The sequence below is a fragment of the Corvus moneduloides genome, chromosome 6 (assembly GCF_009650955.1).
Source record: "Corvus moneduloides isolate bCorMon1 chromosome 6, bCorMon1.pri, whole genome shotgun sequence".
Classification (NCBI taxonomy): domain Eukaryota; kingdom Metazoa; phylum Chordata; class Aves; order Passeriformes; family Corvidae; genus Corvus; species Corvus moneduloides.
In genome coordinates, this window is record NC_045481.1 from 17,556,121 (window position 1) to 17,577,379 (window position 21,259).

Here is a 21,259-nt window from a genome sequence, read left to right on the forward strand (position 1 = left end):
TTTGATTTTACTTTATTTTACTTTTTTTTAAATTTGATTTTTCAAAAATTTCACACTTGTAAGGCTTGCTTGAAAAATCTCCAAGTACTTTCAGTTTAGAGACATTAAATTTCCAAATGGACACAAATATATTCAGCTCTGTTTCACAGGTAGAGAAATTGAGGTATGCAGAAGGTCTCTGAGACTTCAGTATCATGGGATCTGTGAACTACAGGCTGCACCCCTGGTCATTACAAGGTACAGAGAGTGATATTTAATTGTCCTCATATGCAAAAACCTCAGAATGGTCTCATGAAAAGAAAGGGACCTGCCTAGTGTAAAACTGTCAGAAAGCAGATCTTGGGATTAGATATTTAACAATGGCCAAGAAAATTTACTGTGCACTCATGGTGGTGTATCTTATATTTTACCCTGTCACCATGAATGCTGCAGGTGTGGGAGACCCCAGGGGGCTTTTTGGGCTGTGTGGGTGTGACACGGGTTCCTGGCTCCGGGGTGTCACCATTAATCCCACCCCGCTGCGTTTGCCCTTGCAGACACTGAGCAGCATTGCTGGTAGGTGCTAAAGCCTGTCCTTGCTCTCCAGCCCCACACTGCAGGGGCTGCTTAGTGCCACTGTAATTAAGCCAAAGACCTTTCTTTCTCTCTTCTTTCATTGAGATCCCTGATCTGATCACAAGCATTTGTACAGTGCTCCTCACCGTGGTACTCAAGAATCATTTAAATACCCCACTTGATCCCAAAACTGAAATATCTAGCACCGAAAAGTGATAATTAGTGATAACACATTTACAAACATTAGGCTGTGGTACATAACAGATTGGTGTTTGTTACTAAATGCTGGAGAGCCTAGTATGGAGTATTTATAACAAATTATATTTTTTGTATTTGTAAATATTATGATATATTTATAACAAATTACAATTACAAATTCTCATGGAAATGGTTCTTTTTTCTAGGTGCAGCCTACATCATTTCAGCAAAGGAAGCCCATAGAAATGACTAAGAGTGAATTTAGTTATCACCAACTTCCAGTGCTTTTGTCTTCATCTGGTATTTTATTTACTGTACTTTCAGCAACTCCAAAATTATTCTCCTGGACTTGGACAAAGTAAAGATTAAAATATCCGTTTTCAATGGGTGATAGTTTTCTTCAGAGCTGAGGAGGATTTGGAGTTTGTGTTTTGTTGGCTTTTTTTTTCTTAATTTTTCCTTCAAATTTAGTGATCTGTAACTGAAGGAGTTTAGCACTCTGCCTTCTGTTCTGTCCTGCTCTGCAAAGACTGCTTTTGGTTTTCATGCAGTAAGCTGTCAGCCTTTTTAGAGGTTTTTTCTTTGTAATGGCTTTATACAATGTGGATGCCCTTTTGTCTACAAGGCCACCTTGTAGAAGGTGACAAAAAGCCAGTCACGTTAGGAAAAAATATCCTTGGGAAATACGGTCTGTCTAGTACTAGTGCTCAGGGATCTGCTTGTTCCCTGCCTTTCTGAACTGTTTTATCCACTTAGATGACTCATGAGGACAAGGACTGTCTCGTAGGCAGTCCGTACCTGGCACAGGGAGTACCAGTCTCAGCTGAGTCAAGGGCTCTTCCATGCTGGAGGCAATTATGTGCTGATGGAGCCTGCTAGCTATGAAACAATAACACTGAGATCAATCAGGTCGATAACTAATCTTCCTTTTCTTCTCTTAGATACAGATAATGCAGATTCTGCCTTCCATTGCTCCTCTGGTATTAGTAGGAAGATTTATTTAATACCACAGGAAATGAAGCCAAAGATGAGACTGAAATTCATTTCAACATAGTGAAGACTTTGATTCTTCTGCAAGTCTCGTATACTTAAGACAATGCACAAAGAAAAGGCGATGTCAGTGTCATGGGCTGGCACTTCTAGCTTGCACTGCATTTGCTTGGAGGTAAGGAAGTACAAAAACCAAGGGTGGGATAAAACTGGGCATTTCTGTATTGTCTCTTTACAGGAGAGGGGGATGCCTTCCCAAATGCATCTTGTCTTCATCTCACCATTGCAATCGTTGGTGTCAAAGCTTTTATTGCCAGGTTTTTATGTGTGAAGAGAGTGTCTGGCACAGCTGGAATACTTTCTGGAGGTCACAGCCTGTGGGTTACTGCAGACAGCCGAGGCCCAGCTGCCCGGGTTTGTCTTAGCATTTGAACAGGTTCTCTGTTTGGTGTGGGGTGTTTCTGGACACAAAAGCAGCAGAGAGCAGTGGTTCCTTCCTCATGGTACAGCAGATACTGTGCAGCTTGCTTCCCTGCATCATGCTCTCTTTATTCCTTTCCAAAATGGTTGCAGACAGGAAACAATTACTTAAGAAACATTGTTAGTAGGATGATCTCTGTCCTACTGACCTTTTCCCAGTCTTGGGAAACCGAACAAGTCCCCTCCTCAGCCCTGCCAAGCATAACATCTGCCTGTGTGAGACCAGTCTATTGTCAGCCCAGGCTGTGAGTCTCCTCTGCCATTATTACCTCTCTGTCTCTCCGTGTCCCACCTCCATGTCTTCTCTCCGTGTCCCACCTCCACCAGCCCCTTTCCCACAGAAGCCCCCTCTGGTCCCCCCGCATGCCACTTTCCTGCTCCCCCTTCCCGGTGCAGCTCCCGCCCAGCCTCTTCCCCGCCGCGCTGCGCTCAGCCTGGCGGCTGCAGTGACCTTTCGAGCGCATGGAGAGCCGTGTGTGCTGCGGGAACATGCTCCCCTCCACGTGTCAGCACAGACACAGCCTCTCATAAACTTTTGACCCTTGCTTAGCCCTCTGCCATCCCTGGCAGAACCAATGGCAGGGTTATACGCCGGGTTTAGTTACCAGTGTCCGGAGGCTGCCAGGGAACACGGTGTTGCAGCTCTGATTACACTTACATGAAAGAAAAATACTCTTAAGGCAACAGCTGCTATTTTCTTTTTTGCTGCATTTTTTTTTTTCCTAGGCTGTTTCTGCTTTTTTTGTTTGGTTGGTTTTGGGTTTTTATAGTTATTATTCGTTTTTTGTCCTGAGGTTGCTACTCAGGCGCCAGCTGTGAAAGGCTATACCCCTTGAGTAATACACCATGGTGCTTCCTGAGCTGTGTAAGAGGTCCTTGTTGTGGGTGAAGGTAAGGAAGAGCATAGAAACAGAGAAAGGTGGTTGCAGTCCTTTTGGGAGAAAGGCTAAAAGGCAGAAGCAGCAAGTCCATATGTCTAAACTGGAGATTTAATGACAGAAATGATGCCTTCCCTGAGTCCAGCAGAAGAAAAATCCCTCCACAGTCAAAAGCTGCACAGAACACTGTCTCTCACTTTGTTCCTACTAGTAAATAAATTAAAATTACTTCCCATTGAGTTCCAGTGCGACCTTCAGTTCTCCAGTCAGTGGTTTGCTTTTCCTATTTCCAGCACTGCAGTTGTGCTCTGAACAGTTTATAAGCTTAGAAAATATTTTCAAAAGCATTATCCTTTCGCACAAGATGTTTGTAACACAATCATTTTTTTAACAGCTCCTGTTACATTATTACATCAACCTCAATAAGTGATTTCTTTGGACAGCTTCTCGCACCAACTGGAGTAACCTCATGAAGTTTGGCTGTGCTCCTTTATCCTCCTGTCCTTGTTCCTTTTCCCTGTTTAACCCCATTAATGGGGAAGCTGAAGCCCAAGTAAGGTGTCTTTCTACTTCAAAGTCTTTGACAGAGGATAACGAGATACCCTCCCTGCAAGAAGCAGTTTGAATAATTGTCTCCCAGTAACAGAAACCTCTTATCATTGTTTCTTTCTTGGACTCTGGTACTGCTTCCCTTGAAACCTGCAGCTTCTTGGCTCTTGCGGGTGCTGCCAAGCAAAAGTCATGGAGATACAAACACCCCTAGTGAGTGCATCTTCATGAGGAAGCCTAAACCCTGGGAAGGCTAAACCCAAGGAATGGTACACACGCTTCTCCTTACCTGGATTTAAAGCCTAGATGGCCACCAGTCCCTCCTACACTTGTGCCTGGCACAGCAAGCCATAGTCCCCACAAACCCAATGGTATCTTGGTGTTCCCCAGGGGCTGTCATTTGCCCTCAGCTAGAAAACAAACTCAGATTTCATTTGAAACCAAATCTACAGGATGTTTCTTGCTGTTACAGAGACAGAAAGCTCCAGAATACCGAGAATATCATAGATCCAAAGAGCTTTCTATTTACAGTTGCCTGATTTTGGAGGCGAGGCTGACTCAGGACTTTCTGTGCTTGACTTGGCAAAGCCCACCAGCTTTCACCAGCCTCAGCCTCCGAATATTTGCCTGCCTCACCTCAGATGTGTATCCCTGCAATGCAGATTATAGGGAGGACACATTGTTATTTCTTTCTTTTCTCCTGGAAAAATATTTTCCTTTTGTATAGTTCAATGGAGTCTAAATAAACATTTGCTGTATTTTTGTGTCATTTTGAAACACAGGTTGATTCTGCAGAGAGAGCAGCACACAGCATTCAGTGTTTGAACTTCCATTTTACTCCATCCAGACTCCGTAGCCTTGAAACAAATGTGCCACATCACAGCATAAACTCACTGTGGAGAAATAAGACTAATTCTAATTACTGGATTTAGCAAATTGTGTTTACAAAGTAGTTGTTTGATTCTTTTAATTTCTTGTCATACCCTGTTCCATTTAAACTTGATATCCTGTTTTTTAACAGAACAGGTGCCACAACTTTAATGACTGTGACACAGAATCTCATTACCCTAAAAAAAAACCATCAACAAAAATGTTTGAAGCTTATTGTCAGCTTTCATGAGAGAACTTGCAGACAGAGCAGGAAAGTGCACAGTCAGGTTCAGGAACCTGGTGAGGAATACAGAGAAATGTTAAATAAATTATTACTTATGCATTATTAAAATAAGTCACACTTCTATAGCTCCTCTCAGATAATGAACTCAAATCCATTTATAATTAATTTCACAACTCCGTGTAGGTGAAGGAACCATGCCATGCTGGTTTTATGAGCAAAGAGCTGAGACTTTGACATGTGAAGTGTTTAAAGGGGTGTCATATCAGGGAATTTTCCCCAAAGGACATTCCAACAGGTAAGTGAGGTGGGCAGGCATCTGGGTTGGTTTTCCAGGTTTTAGCTTCTGGAGCTGGGACTGTCTGTCTGTCCATCCTGGATTTAGTTGGAGTCTGGTCCAATGGGGTCTTCAGATTTGCTCAGTGGGGTACTGACCCAGCACCTCTAACACCACAGGAACTGGGCTGCTGAACTCATCAGCCTGAAACTTGGAGTTGCCAAAAAGACATTTCACAGTGCAATGCTGTGACAGGATGCTGAGGACTCCTGTCACTGTTGTTAAAACCTGAAAAGTCATAGTGCTGCATAGCAGAGGCAAAAAAAGGCCATAACACAAATGCTGTTTTAACTCACGGATGGGGGAGCTGCAACTGCTGAGACTGGAAGCTGTTGTGCCACGTGCTGATGGGAAGCAGAAGGATGGACTTGTCTGATCTACTGACATGCGGTGAGGAAAGCACTCAGCTGCTGCTGAACCCAATGGAAAATTAAAATCCTTCCCCAAATGATTTTCTGACATGGTATATTCCCAGAAAAAGCAATGACATTTGCTGGCGCACTGACAATAACATGAGCGTTACACATAACACAACCAAGTGTTCTATCAGAGCTGAAGTCAACTGTGCAGCCCAGATTACTTCCACTTTTGTAGACTGCATTGCAGAGTGCTGTGGGAAGCAATATTTTGGGAAGCGTAATGAGTAGATAATCTGAACCCTGTGAATGCAGGGGAACGTGACTTGCCCTCCTTTCCCCTGCACTACTTGGGTTTGCAAATGGCAGATATTTTCTTTTCCCAGCTTTCTGATGGGCAATTGAATCAAGTTGCACTCTACCTGTGGTATCCTGTGACTGTGTTCCTTATCGGGCAGTGGCAATCCTTCTGTGAAACAACACATCTAAACCTTTCCTTACACAACTGCCCTTGCCCAGATGAAGGTATTCTGTGGTTGGTACCTTCTGCAGCTGCTCACTGCATTGCACAGGGAGTGGCAGTGAGATCCTGAAAGCAAAGAATGCTATTTTTGGTTCTGCACTGTAAATGTGAGCCTTTCTTCCTTCCTCCTAAAATTGAGTGCATTAACAGATCACGTTTCAAAGACGCAATGAATTTCTGCATTTAAAACTCTTCCCCAGAAAGTGGTGGGCTTTCTTGATAAAGAGGCAGGTAGGAAGAACCTGTTCCATTTCAAATCTCTGAAAATAAAGATCCTGTCAAACTATGTTGCTTCCTTCTCATGTTGCTGCTATTTAAGCTGTTCCAGAGGCTTGTTCTGACTACATTTGGCAAGAGATGCACAGAAGTTGTCTCCAGCACTGGTCTGTGAGGGGCCCAGGGAGTGTCAGAAAGAGGATGATCATGATGAATGCCCACCTTCTCCTGGGGCTAGCAGGCTTCCTCCAGGAACTGAGATCCAGATGGTGACAGCAGGTGATTTACTATTCATATAGCAGTAGAAAAGCTGTCAGGGCTTCAGCTGCTAATGGATGAACTTCAGGGGTTTTCTATTTTCTGACCATAAGTTCTAGCAGCACTAAATAAACAGTTTCCTTCCTCAAAGTGCCATCCTTTTCACAGGAAATCTTTTGTTAGCTCTTGTTCTGCAGCCTTCTATTGACTTGGGCGTTACATATGCTGCAAAACTTGCCTATAAAATGGATTATATGAATCACAGAATCATCAAGGTTGGAAGATACCTTCAAGATCATTGAGTCCACCCAGCACCACCACAATGACTCCTAAACCACATACCTAAATGTCACACACAGAAGCCTCTTGAGCACTGCCAGAGATGGTGACCCCACCACCTCCCTGGGTAACTTTTTCCAATGCTTAATCACTTTCAGTGACAATTTTTTTTTTAATATCTAATCTGAACCTCCCCTGGTGCAAGTTAAGTCCATTTCCTCTTGTTATTTCACTAGAAACATGACAGAAGAGACTATCCCCCAACTCACTACAACCTTCTTTCAGTTAGTTACAGAGAGCAATAAGGTCTCCCCTGAGCCTCCTTTTCTCCAGACTAAACATCCCTATAAGGAACTGAGCTGCTCCTCATAAAATGCTTGATAGAGCCTTCACCAGCTCCGTTGCCTTTCTCCAGGCACGCTCTCCAGCACCTCATTGTCTTGTAGTGAGGGGCCTGGAACTGAACACAGTAGTCCACGTGCAGCCCCACCAGTGCCAAAGACAGGGGGACAAACCCTGCTGGCCACACTATTGCTGATACAGGTGAGGATGCCCGTGGCCTTCTTGGCCACCTGGGCACACTCTGGGTCATGTTCAGCTTCTCTTAAAAACCCTAAGGCCCTTTCTGTTGAGCAGCTCTCAAGCCATTCTTCCCCCAGCCTGTAGTGCTGTGTCGTGTTGTTACCCAAGCAGGGCCTGTCACTTTGCCTTATTGAACCTCATCACTTGTCCTCAGCCCATCACTCCAGCCTCTCTAAATCCATCTGCAGAGGCTTCCTACCCTCCAGCAGATGAACACTTCTGCCCAGCTTGGTGTCATCTGCAAACTGACTGAGGGTGAACTAGATCTTCTCGTCCAGATCATCAATTAAGATGTTAAAACCAGGAGTGTCTCCAAAACTGAGCCCTGGGGAACACCATTAGTGACCTGCCAGGAACTGGATATAACTCCATTCACCACCACTCTCTGAGCTCAGCCCTCCTGCCGGTTTTCTACCCAGCAATAAGTGCACCCATCCAGGCCAGGAGCAGCCAGTTTATCCAGGAGAATGCTGTGGGAAACAGTGTCAAAGGCTTTACTGATGTCCAGGTAAACAACATCCACAGCCTTTCCCTCATCTGCTGAGCGGATCACCTTGTCACAAAGGAGATCAGGCTGGTCAAGCAGGACCTGCCTTTCATAAACCCATGCTGGCTGGACCTGATCCCTTGATTGTCCTGCACATACCTTTGTGATGGCACTCAAGATGATCTGCTCCCTAACCTTCCCTGGCACTGAGGTCAGGCTGACAGGCCTGTAGTTTGCCAGATCCTCCTTCCACCCTTCTTAAAGATGGGCATCACATTTGCCAACTTCCAGTCAACTGGAGCTTCTCACAGTTGTTTTATTTTTTTCACCAGGACTACTGGTAAATGATGGAAAGTGGCTTGGCAAGCCCTTTTCCTCTAGGTTGCATCCTGTCTGGGCCCATAGACTTGTGGATGTCTAATTAGCATAGCAGGTCACTAACCATTTCCTCCTGGATTATGGGGGCTTCACCCAACTCCCCTTCACTAACTTCCAGCAGGGTATCCTGAGGACAACCGGGTTTGTATTAAAGACTGAAGCAAAGAAGGCATTAAGTACCTCATTTCCTCATCCCCTGACACTATGCTATCCCCTGCATCCAGCAAAGAATGGAGAATCTCCTTGGCCACTTTTTTGCTGCCAATGTATTTAGAGAAATTTTTTTTTGTCTTTAACAGAAGTGGCCAAATTAAGTTCTGGTTTGGCTTTGGCCCTTCTAATTTTCTCCCCAGTAACCTCACAATAACCTTATAGTCCCCCTCAGGTTACCTGCCCCTCCTTCCAGAGGTGGTACACTCTCTTTTTCTCCCTGAGCTCCAGCCTAAGTTCTCTGAATATTTAATGAATATTGTGATATTCTTCATAATCTGGTGAACAGCTGACTCTTATCTCTGTGTGTTTGTGGAAGAGCATGAAGAGAAGAAATCTATGCCAAGTAATGGCCATATGAATAATTTCTTTGACACAAAACTATTTTGTATCTTTACAAAGTCTTGTATCCCTATGAAAGCAGAAGTTACCTAGGCAGCACATTTTGCCTCTGGGGCAGTATGCTCTTTTCCTATATTTGTTTCTCATTTTCTAGCAACAATCTTATTTACTTTATCAGGATTCATCATTTATAATCACTTGTTAGAAGTTTTCTGACTCTACCAGCAATTATTTTGCCATCCTGCACTACACATTTTTACAGCCCATGTCTACAGCTGTGGTTTTCTGAACCTCCAGAACACAGGAAAAGGACATCAAATTAAACACAGGTTATCAGGCTAAAAAGGATGAAATTCCTGTATTTTGTAATAAAGATATGGCAAGAAAACATTTATTTTTTTTTAATATATAGAATGGATGTAAGATCTGAACAACAGAATGAGGTATGGGTTTGGGATTTGATTGTAATTTTAGCAAGTGAAACATGACATTAAGATTAGAAGGGAAATATTTGCTGAAAATAAGAAAAGGTTACCTCAACTTTTTGGAATTACAAGATGATATTCAAAAAGAGGTATTTTTATACCCACCAGGGAGCCATACAGGGTTTATGCAGATTTGACATTTCCTTCTTTCTTCTCTATTTGTATCTGGAGCCCAGGGTGAACAACCTCCTTTGTGTTTGCTCTTGCTAAATATCTTTGTCTGGGCAGCCATTGATTCAGGCCCTGTGAATAAATAAAATGAAGAGGACCTCCTGCATGATTCAAAAATAAATGCTATTTTCTGAACCCCGACTTGCTACGTGTTAGCATTATCCTATTAGACAAATAAATGGCTTCATTTCCCTCCTCACAAGCATATTAGCTTTGCACTTCCAAAAGCTGCAGCAAGTGAACTTTCCTGACATTAATGGGAGGTGACGGCAGGCGAGGGAAGATGTTGCCTTTGTCCAAGAGGAGGAGAAGCTCTGTGAGCCCAGTGTGCCTGCAGCACTCCAGCTTCATGCACAGATTTTATTCTCAGTGCTTGTGAGTATTACTGAGGGAAATCAAAGACAAAATCCTTTAAGAATTCTCTCCTGTCACCCCCCTGCATGCTGCCTCTCACCATTCCTTGGGAGGACTATCCATGGAAAAACCTCAGTGATCACTGGGTGCAAGCATTGGAAAATGGGGTCAGCTGACAGAAAATGCATTCATTTATAATCATTATAATAGCAGCAACAATTGCATTAGTCTTATTTTACACATATGGAAATGGAGACACTGAAAAGCACAATTTGCTGAAGCTGGGAGCACCAGCTGGGCCTGGGATGTTGGTCCTCCCCTTTGTAGGTCTCTCCTCTAATGACTAGACCAAATTTTGTGATCCCAACACGTGATTGCTCCCTGGTATTCTTTATTAAATGTGACTAAAACTTGTTAGGGGAGCCTCATGCAGTTCTTCAAGGTTCAGATGTCCTTGCTGACCCTTAGTTATATCTGTGCTGCCTCTTGAGAAGCATCAGGCAGTTTGGATGTACTGTTCCTCCCCGGCAGCTCAGTGGCTCTGATTGTATCACTTAGCTCACACAAGCCGTGTTTCATATCCTGTCAGCATGTTCAAAGGCTACTGTGCTTAACTCCACCCTGTACCAATGTTTCATCTCCTGTTCCTTTTGGACAGTCCAGCACTAGGGAGGAGGGTGATGAAAAGGATAAAATCACAGAGACAATATGCCTCAAGGTAAGGAGCCATGGGAGCTGTCAAACAGAAAAGGGAATGGATGCTGTGGCCTCACCAGACATGGAAGAAGCCTGGAAAACCCTGGGGAAGTCATATATCCCAATATGACCTCTGGGAAATATTACTCCATGCCTGTCAATCTGACCGACACATTGAAGCCCCAGCCTCCAGAGCTCGTGCAGGTTGTGGGGGCTCCCTGGCTGGGCAGCTGCTCTGCTGCACTGAATATGCACTGTGGAGGAGATGGGGCTGGAAGGTGTCCAGATCACATGTCCAATGCTTAGCAGGGGTGATTTGACAGGGCTGCTGTGAACTCAGGGAAGATTACTCTAAGCAATCTCTATCCTCACCATAAATTTCAGAAAGTGCAGACATATTCAGTGTTCTGGAGTTTCCGGTGTGCTAGAGCAGGAGGCAGTTGACACAGATAAAAGTAAATACTGTTCATGTCTACAACTGTGGCCTTCTCAACCTCCAGAACACCTGAAAAGGACATCAGATTAAATACAGGTTATCAGGCTGAAAAAGGATGAAATTCCTGTTAGTCAGCATGATAAATTAAATGAAATTTAATTTGCTTTCCAAATGTATCCACAGGACAAACCCAAAGCCTCCAGATGACAAGCCCAGACAAAATGGACTGCTCTTATTTCTCTGCAAGTAAATGGCAAATCTGAACAACTTCCAGAGTTATTGGTAGCTGTGTTGCAAAGCTGTCCCTGGCATGGTGACAGCTTGAGCGGATGGAGCTGAAGCCTGTCTGAGGAGTGCATTTCTTTGGGAAAAGCCAGGCTTACACATTCAGCAGCTGGAAGACGAAAGGAATATTTTGCGGTCATATAGACCAAACTGCCTGAAAACAGAACATGAAGTCACAGAGAGTGCAAGTGCAGCAAGGCAGGATGAACACATCCTGAGAGAAAAGATGAAACTAGGTCATAAAATCTGAGAAAAGAGGAGAAACCACACTTATCATTCATTAGCAATTCCCAGGTTACTTGGCATCTCAGATCAAGTGTCTGGTCCAGGGAGGGATTTCACAGGGACCAGAATGATTCCAATTTTCAGCTCACTTTTAAGGAAAACTCAGATTTTGCAAGTATTATTCTAGAAACTGAAGGAATTTCTTACATTAGCTGTCTGTCATGTGCCAGCCTGGTGCAGCCACACAGCTGGGCTGTATTTCCCAGGAGAGGGGGACTGCTCTCTTTCCTTTCCTCAGTGGCAGCAGTGTGCCAGACAAGGGAAGTGGCAGCCTTCAAGCCTTTGGGAGATATGCAAAGCCTTGGGGCACCCACATCTTAACAACTTTTTTTCAAGGGTAAGACAAGCCTTAAAACAAGGTCCTGGGCTGTCTGTTGAGGTTTTTATCAAGTGTACCTTTAGCTACTTTAAGCTTTATCAAAATCTGCCTTGAAGCTTATCCATGTGAGAGAGCAGCTCTGACTGCAGCTGGGAGCACCACAGGGTGGTTGACTTCTTGCCTGGTGAGATGCACTCAGCCTGAGAGTGCTCTCATTTCTCAGCAGCTATGAGGGGCCATTATATCTACGGTTTCTCTGCTGTAAGCAGTTTCATCATCTAAGTAGAGATGAAAACATTGGTACAAACCCCAGAAATCAGGATTGATGAAAAAAATTGTTCTGCTATACAGGTAAAATCAACTGATGGGAAGCACACCGCTGACTACCTGCTATGGATATGAGTGGAAAGAAGAGCATGAAAGAAGCCCTCATCTCTCTTGTATTTAACTCCTTTGCTGTTGTTGTAACAGATTTGTTATACTCACCATGTCTGGTGATATGAACTGCTGAAGGGGCAGAAAAATGTTAGGACCATGTCTAGCACTGACTTTCAAATGTCCATGGTCACAAACACAAGGATGGCGCTGCTCCCAGGAGCATGGCACTCCGTGGATCAATTAAAGACTAGTAGACTTGTGGTAAACCACACACTATTGGAAGCCTGTCAAACTACCTGCTGTGCTGCTCTAAACCTGAGCTAAAGTGGGACTTCCAGAAGAGAAAGGAGAATTTATTTATAGTATGGACATCTTAGAGTCCCATGTAACAAGAGTGTTTGTTTTTCCTCAGGGTGCTTGAACAGATCTGTATGAGTAAAGTTTGTCTGTTTGCACACTGTTATAAATGATATTGAGCTGCAACAGAACCTAATCTTGACAAAGTTGTCTCTGTTGTTATGGGATAAACTCCAAGAGACCCAAAGGTGCCTTTTAGTATTATATGAAAATATTGTTTCCAATCCAAGTAACACTTTTCCAGCTTTCTCTTCCTCTTTCTCATTCAAGAGATCTGTGCCTGAATTACCTTGTTTTCCCAGGAATGACAGATATTTAGCCTGAAGTGATTTTGCTTACAGCTTCTGTTACTTTACAACATGGCATTGGCTTATGCTGCAGCACAGTAGTGTTGACCAAGATAACATGATATGAAGTTACAGGTGATGATGTGACATAAGCCATAGGCTACCCCAAGAAACAACTCTCTTTTCCCTTCAGAACCAAATATCTGTCATTACTTAGTCTTTTTTTTCCAAGTATTTTAAGTTTTGATCTAACTGGATATGTGTCTATTCTGGTCGTGGTGTTTTTTTCATTTTAAACACACTGGAGCATCTGAAGCTCCAGCTTAATCAGAGTCACTTTCTCAGATGGCTGAGTATGTCTTAACTTTTTCCTTAAGGATGATGTTGTATTCCGGTAGACCATATGAGACTTGTCACATAATGCCAGTGGTGTGATAATTTGTGAACTTCAATTGTAATTGCTTAAAAGTTAGTGTTTGATAAACACGTACACATTGGCTAATAAAGATTATAAAGACTATTGGGGTGTGGCTGAGAAGTGTGAAGTACATCAGTCATTTATAAGTAGCCACATTATGTTTATTTACTATTATTGTCGCTGTTATTCCCAAAGAATGGTGAAAACACGACACAAGTCCAGGTTGCCAGGTATGGCCGAAGCAACCTCGTTTAAGCACCCATAACCTTTACAGCATGGTTTGTGAAAGAAAAATCACATGATTGGCCTATTGGCCCACCACCTCCTGAGGCGACAGGCTGAGCAGTAAGACACCCATTTCCAAATATTATTCTCACAAAACTGAAAACAGTTCTACAGTTTCCACAACAACTTGCAGGTGTAGAAATGGTTTACATTCTTACAAACTGTTGTCCATCTAGTTCGCATGAGAATGAAAGCTTTCACAGAGAAGCTGTGAGAAGCTGGATTTCTCTAACTGCTTTCTTTTGAGACAGGAAAGTTTCACAGGAAAATTCCTCTGCCAGCCCTTGCTAGCATCCACATATTATTTTTTGCTAATATACATATACCCCTGCAAAACAGGATCTCCCATTCCACCCACCCTTCCCAGCGTCCTTAGACTGGGGTCTAAAGTACTCTTGGAGAATTATTTCCTTCACTGTCTACAGTTACTCCTGACTTAAAGACACGGGTTATTTGTGGATGTCCTCCACATATGCACTAATGATAGCCATGCACGTACTGCAGAGATTTTTGGTTTATGTGGTCGTTTTGCTTATTGGCCTACCTTCCCAGGATTTATATTGAATTTCAAATCTCACATTCATTCAAGTAGCTACCATTTAATACCTTAATAAATGAATGCTTAGTAATGACAATATGTTAAGCTTATCCATCAGGCATTGCAGGACTGCAGGCAGAAGTTAGGGGCTTTCAAAGTGATGGGCCTCCCCCATCAGTATCTCTGCAAGAACTAACAATTACATCCTGGAAAGCTAGGACAGATATGTGCATCTGGTTTTGTTCTACTGATTCAAAAGAGTTCGTGACCATATATTTTAGAACACTGTGTTTTTATCTGAACCTTGAACTGTTGGTTTACGGCAAATCACAGGAATGAAAATAGTCCAGGGCTGTTTCTAAATTGGCTTTTGGGTGGCATCTCATGTACAATTGGTCCAGTCTCTTGATGGATGACCCTTGGTTAGCATGATCTATACTTATTGCTGGAAAGGATAATTAGTTAACGTGTAATAGCTTTAAAGGTGCTTCACATTATTAAAGTATATAGACTTAGAAAAATATGGAACTGGTAGTAGTATAAAATGATACCAAAGCTAAAATGTAGAATCTTGGCAATTACTTTATGGGTATGTAAACTGAATAAGCTGAAAATGAGATTAAACTGTTGGGGTGGTCTACTTGCTGGAACCAAGCTTCCTGGCTCTTAATGACTTTGCCCTTTCCATAGTGCTGAGCAAGGCTTGCATCCTGCTGTTTCTTCTTGTGTGTCATTTCTAATGGCTTCAAGACTTATCTTTGTCACACTTTAATTGGTTTCACTGGAAATACCTGTCAAAAAGCAAGCTGAAATGGGAGAAAACCCCCATATTTGTATGGGCTGATATATTCTTATACACAATTAACATAATGAACTATGTGTTGTGAAGAGTTTTTTACAATGAACTCATTGACTTGATTTTTTTTACATATTTTATTCAGATTTAGTTTCTAAATAGGAAATCTTTTTCAACTAAATCTTTATGACTTTTTAGTAAACCAAACCCAAAGAGAAGGCTGTGCACTACGCAATTGATGTAAGTAATCAACAGAAAGAAAGTACATATAGTACTTGTACAGATCCTTCAGTTACCCAGCATAATTCAGGGTATGTGTACTTGATAATTTTGCAACAAAAATTGCTTTTTTGGCATATCTTCCAGATTAACCTGCTACAGATACTTCTGAGTATTTGCAGCTTCTGAGCACTCATTAACTCTAAAACCTATGCTAATTCAGGGAAACTAGTAACATCATCTTACCAGCACAGGAATTCAAATGCTACTGGAGAGTGACTGGAGATACAAGTCTGTAAATGACTTGAATATTAAATTCTCTTAACTTTTGCTTTATTCATCTTCTAAGGCACAAAGAGAAACTTAGTTTTTATTTGCAGACAAAGGGGCATTTGCATTCTACCTTCTCCATCTGCTCTCCTGTTCCCTGTGATGGTGGGATAGCAGTACAGTATTAATCTGAGTATCCACAGCTTGAGGGTGGGCTAAGCATGGAAGGACATGAATAGGCTTGAAAGTATCCATCAGAAAGAACCCAGATGTGTGGTAGGCAGTGAGAGTGACTAAATACAAAATCTTTCACAAAATGCTGAAGCTTTTTTGTACCAAAACTTGCTGCTGCTCCAGCAGGTAATTGTTACTGAAGTACAAAATGAGTTCATTAGAAGGAGCTCCTGCTTAAAAAGCTTGACCTATGACATACCAGAGGTCAGACTGAATGACCCAAAAATCTCTCCCTCTAGCCTACAAAGATAGGAAGCAATCAAAGAGAAAACCCACCACCAGCAGCAATTACAAAATCGGATCATTATCCAGTCATACGCTGACTGAACCGGCACCTAATGGCAAACTGTCTCTGTCCTGTCCAACTTCCGAAGCTGCTTTTTGCAGTCAAAATGATCCAGAACCCTTAAGTGTGAATTGTTATTAATTTCAGTCACAGTTTTATGGCTATAAGAGCTGTGGCTATACATCTAGCAGAAGAATCAAATTCTTTTAATAACCTAACCCTACATTATCACCTTTTAATTGGATTCATCCATTATAAAGACCCCAGCAAGAAGCACGGTCAAGAAGAAGGATGAAACTGATGGCAACAGCCATAAACTGTACAGACCTTTCCTGCAGGGACACAGAAACTTCAAGACCCCCTAGACATTTGCTTTACGCTTCCTTCCAGGCAGCTTTGTTGTGGACCTATCAGCACTGTAGATTAAAAACCTGTGGGTTTTTTAAATTGTGTTTTTTCTCAACTCTGAAGAGGCTTTGTAAATGCTGGCCAGACATACATGGAGCTGTGCTACAGGTTAGAAGCAAAATGATTTCTGTGTTACAGACAATGCTGCTTCTAACACTAAGGTCACAGCGCTCCAACACAATCCTGCCGCAGGGATGAACACGGCTCGGATGCATTGTGTTGTGTGGTGTCGCCCTCAATTAACTGAAGGCTCTTTGCCCCAGGGGCTGCCGATTCAGCTGTTTGCTGCAGCTCACACTGAATTCACATACAATGAAATCGAAAGATTCTTCCAGGATTCACAGCCTGCTGATTCATCTGTTGTTGCACTGTGCTGCTGTACTCATTACCACATTTGATTTCATTTGTGCAGTGCTAATTCTGAAAAATATTCTGTCAGGCCCTTGCTTTGGGGCATGAAAGATCAACAAAGCAAATTGCTGCTGCCTTTTGGGGCAATCAAAATACACCACTGTCTTAGGGTGACCTTATGATGTGTATCCCATATCGCTGCCTATGCCCAGAAATTAATTTTTGTGCCTTTCTATGCCTCTAAACTGAGCCTGAAAGGGGGAAGGAAAAAAAACTGAGCAAAACTTTCTCAAAGCAGTTTGCAGCTCGTTCAAGGTTACAAAAAGATAGCAGGTTTTTTTTTCCCCAGCTGGGGCAGGGGAGGGAGGAAGCACCCGGCTTGCTGCTTTCCAGTCAGTTTTTGGCCAGTTGTTTTCAGTTTCTTGTTCTCCGGAGAGAGACTGAGAGTTGGACTTTGGATTTCCTTCTCTGGAATTCCGGATTTTTCCCAGAGCTGTGGAATTTCCTGTGTGACAGTGGGGAAAACATGAGGAAGTGGGGTGGACAGCCCACGTCTGCTCTGGCAGCACGAGTGAGTGAATTGAAGGAGCGCAAGTCTCAGAAAGGAGGATCTACCAAAAAGGAAGTAGCTCCAGTTGCCTGTAGCCAAACTGCCGGAAATGATGGAAAAGACGATGGCATGTCCAATTCCCATGAAGGAACTTCTAAGGTGCAGGCCCAGGGAAAGAAGGATAACCAGGCATAGAGGGGCCCTGCCTCTAGCCAGGTAGAGGTCAGGGAAAACCGTGTTTTTTGGACTGTGTGGATTCGTTGGCCTGGTACATCAGAACCACAAAAATATGATGCCTTGGTTGACACTGGTGCGCAGTGTACAATAATTCCATCGCAGCATGTGGGGGTAGAATCTGTTTCTATTTCTGGTGTAACAGGTGGATCACAAAATTTGACCTTGGTGGAAGCTGAGGTGAGCCTGACTGGAAATGAGTGGAAGAGACATCTCATTGTGACTGGCCCAGAGGCCCCGTGCATTTTGGGCATAGACTTCCTCCGGAACGGGTATTTTAGAGACCCAAAGGGACTCAGGTGGGCTTTTGGAATAGCTGCTGTGGAGGCAGAGGGCATTAAGCAATTGAACACTTTGCCTGGGCTATCAGAGAACCCGTCTGCAGTCGGCCTTCTGAAGGTGGAAGAACAAAGAGTACCAATTGCTACCTTGACAGTGCATCGCCGACAGTACCGGACAACTCGAGATGCTGTGATTCCCATCCACAAGATGATCCGTGAGCTGGAGAGCCAAGGGGTGGTCAGCAAGACTCACTCACCCTTCAACAGCCCCATCTGGCCTGTGCGCAAATCTGAAGGAGAATGGAGATATCGTGCCCTGAATGAAGTGACTCCACCATTGAGCGCTGCTGTGCTGGACATGTTGGAGCTCCAGTACGAGCTGGAGTCCAAAGCAGCGAAGTGGTACGCCACTATTGACATTGCTAATGCATTTTTCTCCATTCCTCTGGCAGCAGAGTGCAGGCCTCAGTTTGCTTTCACCTGGAGGGGTGTGCAGTACACCTGGAACCGACTGCCCCAGGGGTGGAAGCATAGCCCCACCATCTGCCATGGACTGATCCAGACTGCACTAGAAAAAGGTGAGGCTCCAGAACATTTGCAGTACATTGATGACATCATTGTGTGGGGGAACACCGCAACAGAAGTGTTTGAGAAAGGAGAGAAAGTTATCCAGATTCTCCTGGAAGCTGGTTTCGCCATCAAGAAGAGCAAAGTCAAGGGACCTGCCTGAGAGATCCAGTTCCTGGGAGTGAAATGGCAAGATGGACGACGTCAGATTCCCACTGAGGTCATCAATAAGATCACAGCAATGTCTCCACTAACCAACAAGAAGGAAATACAAGCTTTCCTAGGTGCCATAGGCTTTTGGAGGATGCATATTCCTGAGTACAGCCAGATTGTGAGTCCTCTTTACCTGGTTACCCGCAAGAAGAACGATTTCCATTGGGGCCCTGAACAGCAACAAGCTTTTGCCCAGATCAAGCAGGAAATCGCTCATGCGGTAGCCCTTGGCCCAGTCAGGACAGGACCCGAAGTGAAGAACGTGCTCTACTCTGCAGCCGGGAGCCATGGCCTGTCCTGGAGCCTTTGGCAGAAGGTGTCCGGTGAGACTCGAGGTCGACCACTGGGATTTTGGAGCCGAAGCTACAGAGGGTCTGAAGCCAATTACACCCCAACAGAGAAGGAAGTCTTAGCAGCCTATGAAGGAATCCAAGCCGTCTCAGAGGTAATTGGCACTGAGGCACAACTCCTCCTGGCACCCCGACTACCGGTGCTGGGGTGGATGTTCAAAGCAGAGGTTCCCTCTACCCACCATGCCACCAATGCCACATGGAGCAAATGGATTGCTCTCATCACACAGCGCGCCCGAATCGGAAAACTGAATCGCCCTGGGATTTTGGAAATAATTACAAACTGGCCTGAAGGTGAAAACTTTGATCTCACTGATGAAGAACAAGTGACACGTGCTGAAGAAGCTCCACCGTACAACCAACTGCCATCAGACAACACATGCTACGCTCTTTTCACTGACGGTTCTTGTCGCATCGTAGGGATGAAACGAAAGTGGAAAGCAGCCGTATGGAGTCCCACACGATGGGTTGCAGAAGCTACTGAAGGAGAAGGTGGATCAAGCCAACTCGCTGAACTCAAAGCTGTTCAACTAGCCCTGGACATTGCTGAAAGGGAGAAGTGGCCAAAGCTCTACCTCTACACTGATTCATGGATGGTAGCCAATGCTCTGTGGGGATGGTTAGAAAAGTGGGAAAAAGCTAATTGGCAGCGTAGGGGAAAACCAATCTGGGCTGCTGCAGAGTGGAAAAACATCGCTGCCCGAGTAAGAAAGCTGGTTGTGAAAGTCCGCCATGTCCCCAAGAGTAGGGCTAATGAAGAACACCAAAACAACAAGCAGGTAGATCAGGCTGCAAAGATAGAAGTGTCACAGGTAGACTTGGACTGGAAACACAAGGGAGAGTTGTTTCTAGCTCGATGGGCCCGTGATGCCTCAGGCCATCAGGGCAGAGATGCCACCTATAAGTGGGCACGAGATCGAGGGGTGGATCTAACCATGGACAGTATCTCCCAGGTTATCCATGACTGTGAGACATGCGCTGCGATCAAGCAGGCCAAGCGGGTGAAGCCCCTGTGGTACGGTGGGCAATGGTCCAAATACAAGTATGGAGAGGCCTGGCAGATTGATTACATCACACTGCCTCAAACCCGCCAAGGCAAGCGCTATGTGCTCACAATGGTAGAAGCCACCACAGGATGGCTGGAGACCTACCCTGTGCCTCACGCTACTGCCCGGAACACCATCCTGGGCCTGGAAAAGCAAGTCCTTTGGAGGCATGGCACCCCTGAGAGAATTGAGTCTGACAATGGGACTCATTTTAAGAATAGCCTTATTAACACCTGGGCTAGAGAACATGGCATTGAGTGGGTGTACCACATCCCTTACCATGCACCAGCTGCAGGCAAAGTGGAACGGTGCAATGGATTGTTGAAAACCACTTTGAAGGCACTAGGTGGGGGAACTTTCAAAAATTGGGAACAGAATCTAGCAAAAGCCACCTGGTTAGTTAACACCCGAGGTTCCACCAATAGAGCTGGTCCAGCCCAATCTGAATCCCTGCATACAACAGATGGAGATAAGGTCCCAGTAGTGCATGTCAGAGGTCTGTTAGGAAAGACTGTGTGGATAAATTCTGCCTCGAGTACAGACAAACCCATCCGTGGGGTTGTCTTTGCTCAGGGACCTGGTTGCACATGGTGGGTAATGCAGAAAGATGGAACAACACGTTGTGTACCACAGAGAGATCTGACTGTTGTGTGAAAACCACCTGTAGTGTGAAATGCCAGTATACCCCTGCTTGCTGATTGTCACTGTCACTGTTCATATATAGCTGTGTGTATATATATATATATATATATATATATATATATATATATGTATTAATGTGTGTGTAGAATTGGAATATCTTAGTTTGGGCATTGAGCCAACAATATGGGATAAGGGGTGGAATGTCTTGGGGTGACCTTATGATGTGTATCCCATATCGCTGCCTATGCCCAGAAATTAATTTTTGTGCCTTTCTATGCCTCTAAACTGAGCCTGAAAGGGGGAAGGAAAAAAAAAACTGAGCAAAACTTTCTCAAAGCAGTTTGCAGCTTGTTCAAGGTTACAAAAAGATAGCAGGTTTTTTTTTCCCCAGCTGGGGCAGGGGAGGGAGGAAGCACCCGGCTTGCTGCTTTCCAGTCAGTTTTTGGCCAGTTGTTTTCAGTTTCTTGTTCTCCGGAGAGATTGAGAGTTGGACTTTGGATTTCCTTCTCTGGAATTCCGGATTTTTCCCCTTTTCTACTGGACTGCTTGATTGCTGTAACATCAGAGCACATCGGGAGGACTTTCCACCGGGCACAGAGGGCCTGGCCCCGGCCCAAGCCCCAGCTCCGAGGAGACCAAAGGGAGGACTCGAACACTTTCCCAGGTTTTTTTACTCTACAGTGAAAGATTTTACCACCTAACATTATTTTCCTTCCCACGTGTTTGTTAAATAAATAGTTTTATCTTCTTCACTTTCCTTTGAGGAAAATTTATTTTTTTTTCCCGAAC

The 21,259-nt window shown here is 44.1% G+C and overlaps 1 long non-coding RNA gene across 4 annotated transcripts in view; it reads left to right on the plus strand.

The window, feature by feature from the left end:
- Window positions 1-6,263, plus strand: part of LOC116446005 — a 29,601-nt gene extending 23,338 nt beyond the window's left edge. For 3 of the 4 annotated variants that reach the window (XR_004240979.1, XR_004240978.1, XR_004240977.1), the window contains 2 exons: window positions 150-1,918; window positions 3,496-6,263. This is a non-coding gene — a long non-coding RNA (uncharacterized LOC116446005). The remainder of the gene's footprint in view (window positions 1-149; window positions 1,919-3,495) is intronic. The other variant, XR_004240980.1, reaches the window with a different exon arrangement.
- The last annotated feature ends 14,996 nt before the right edge of the window (window positions 6,264-21,259 follow it).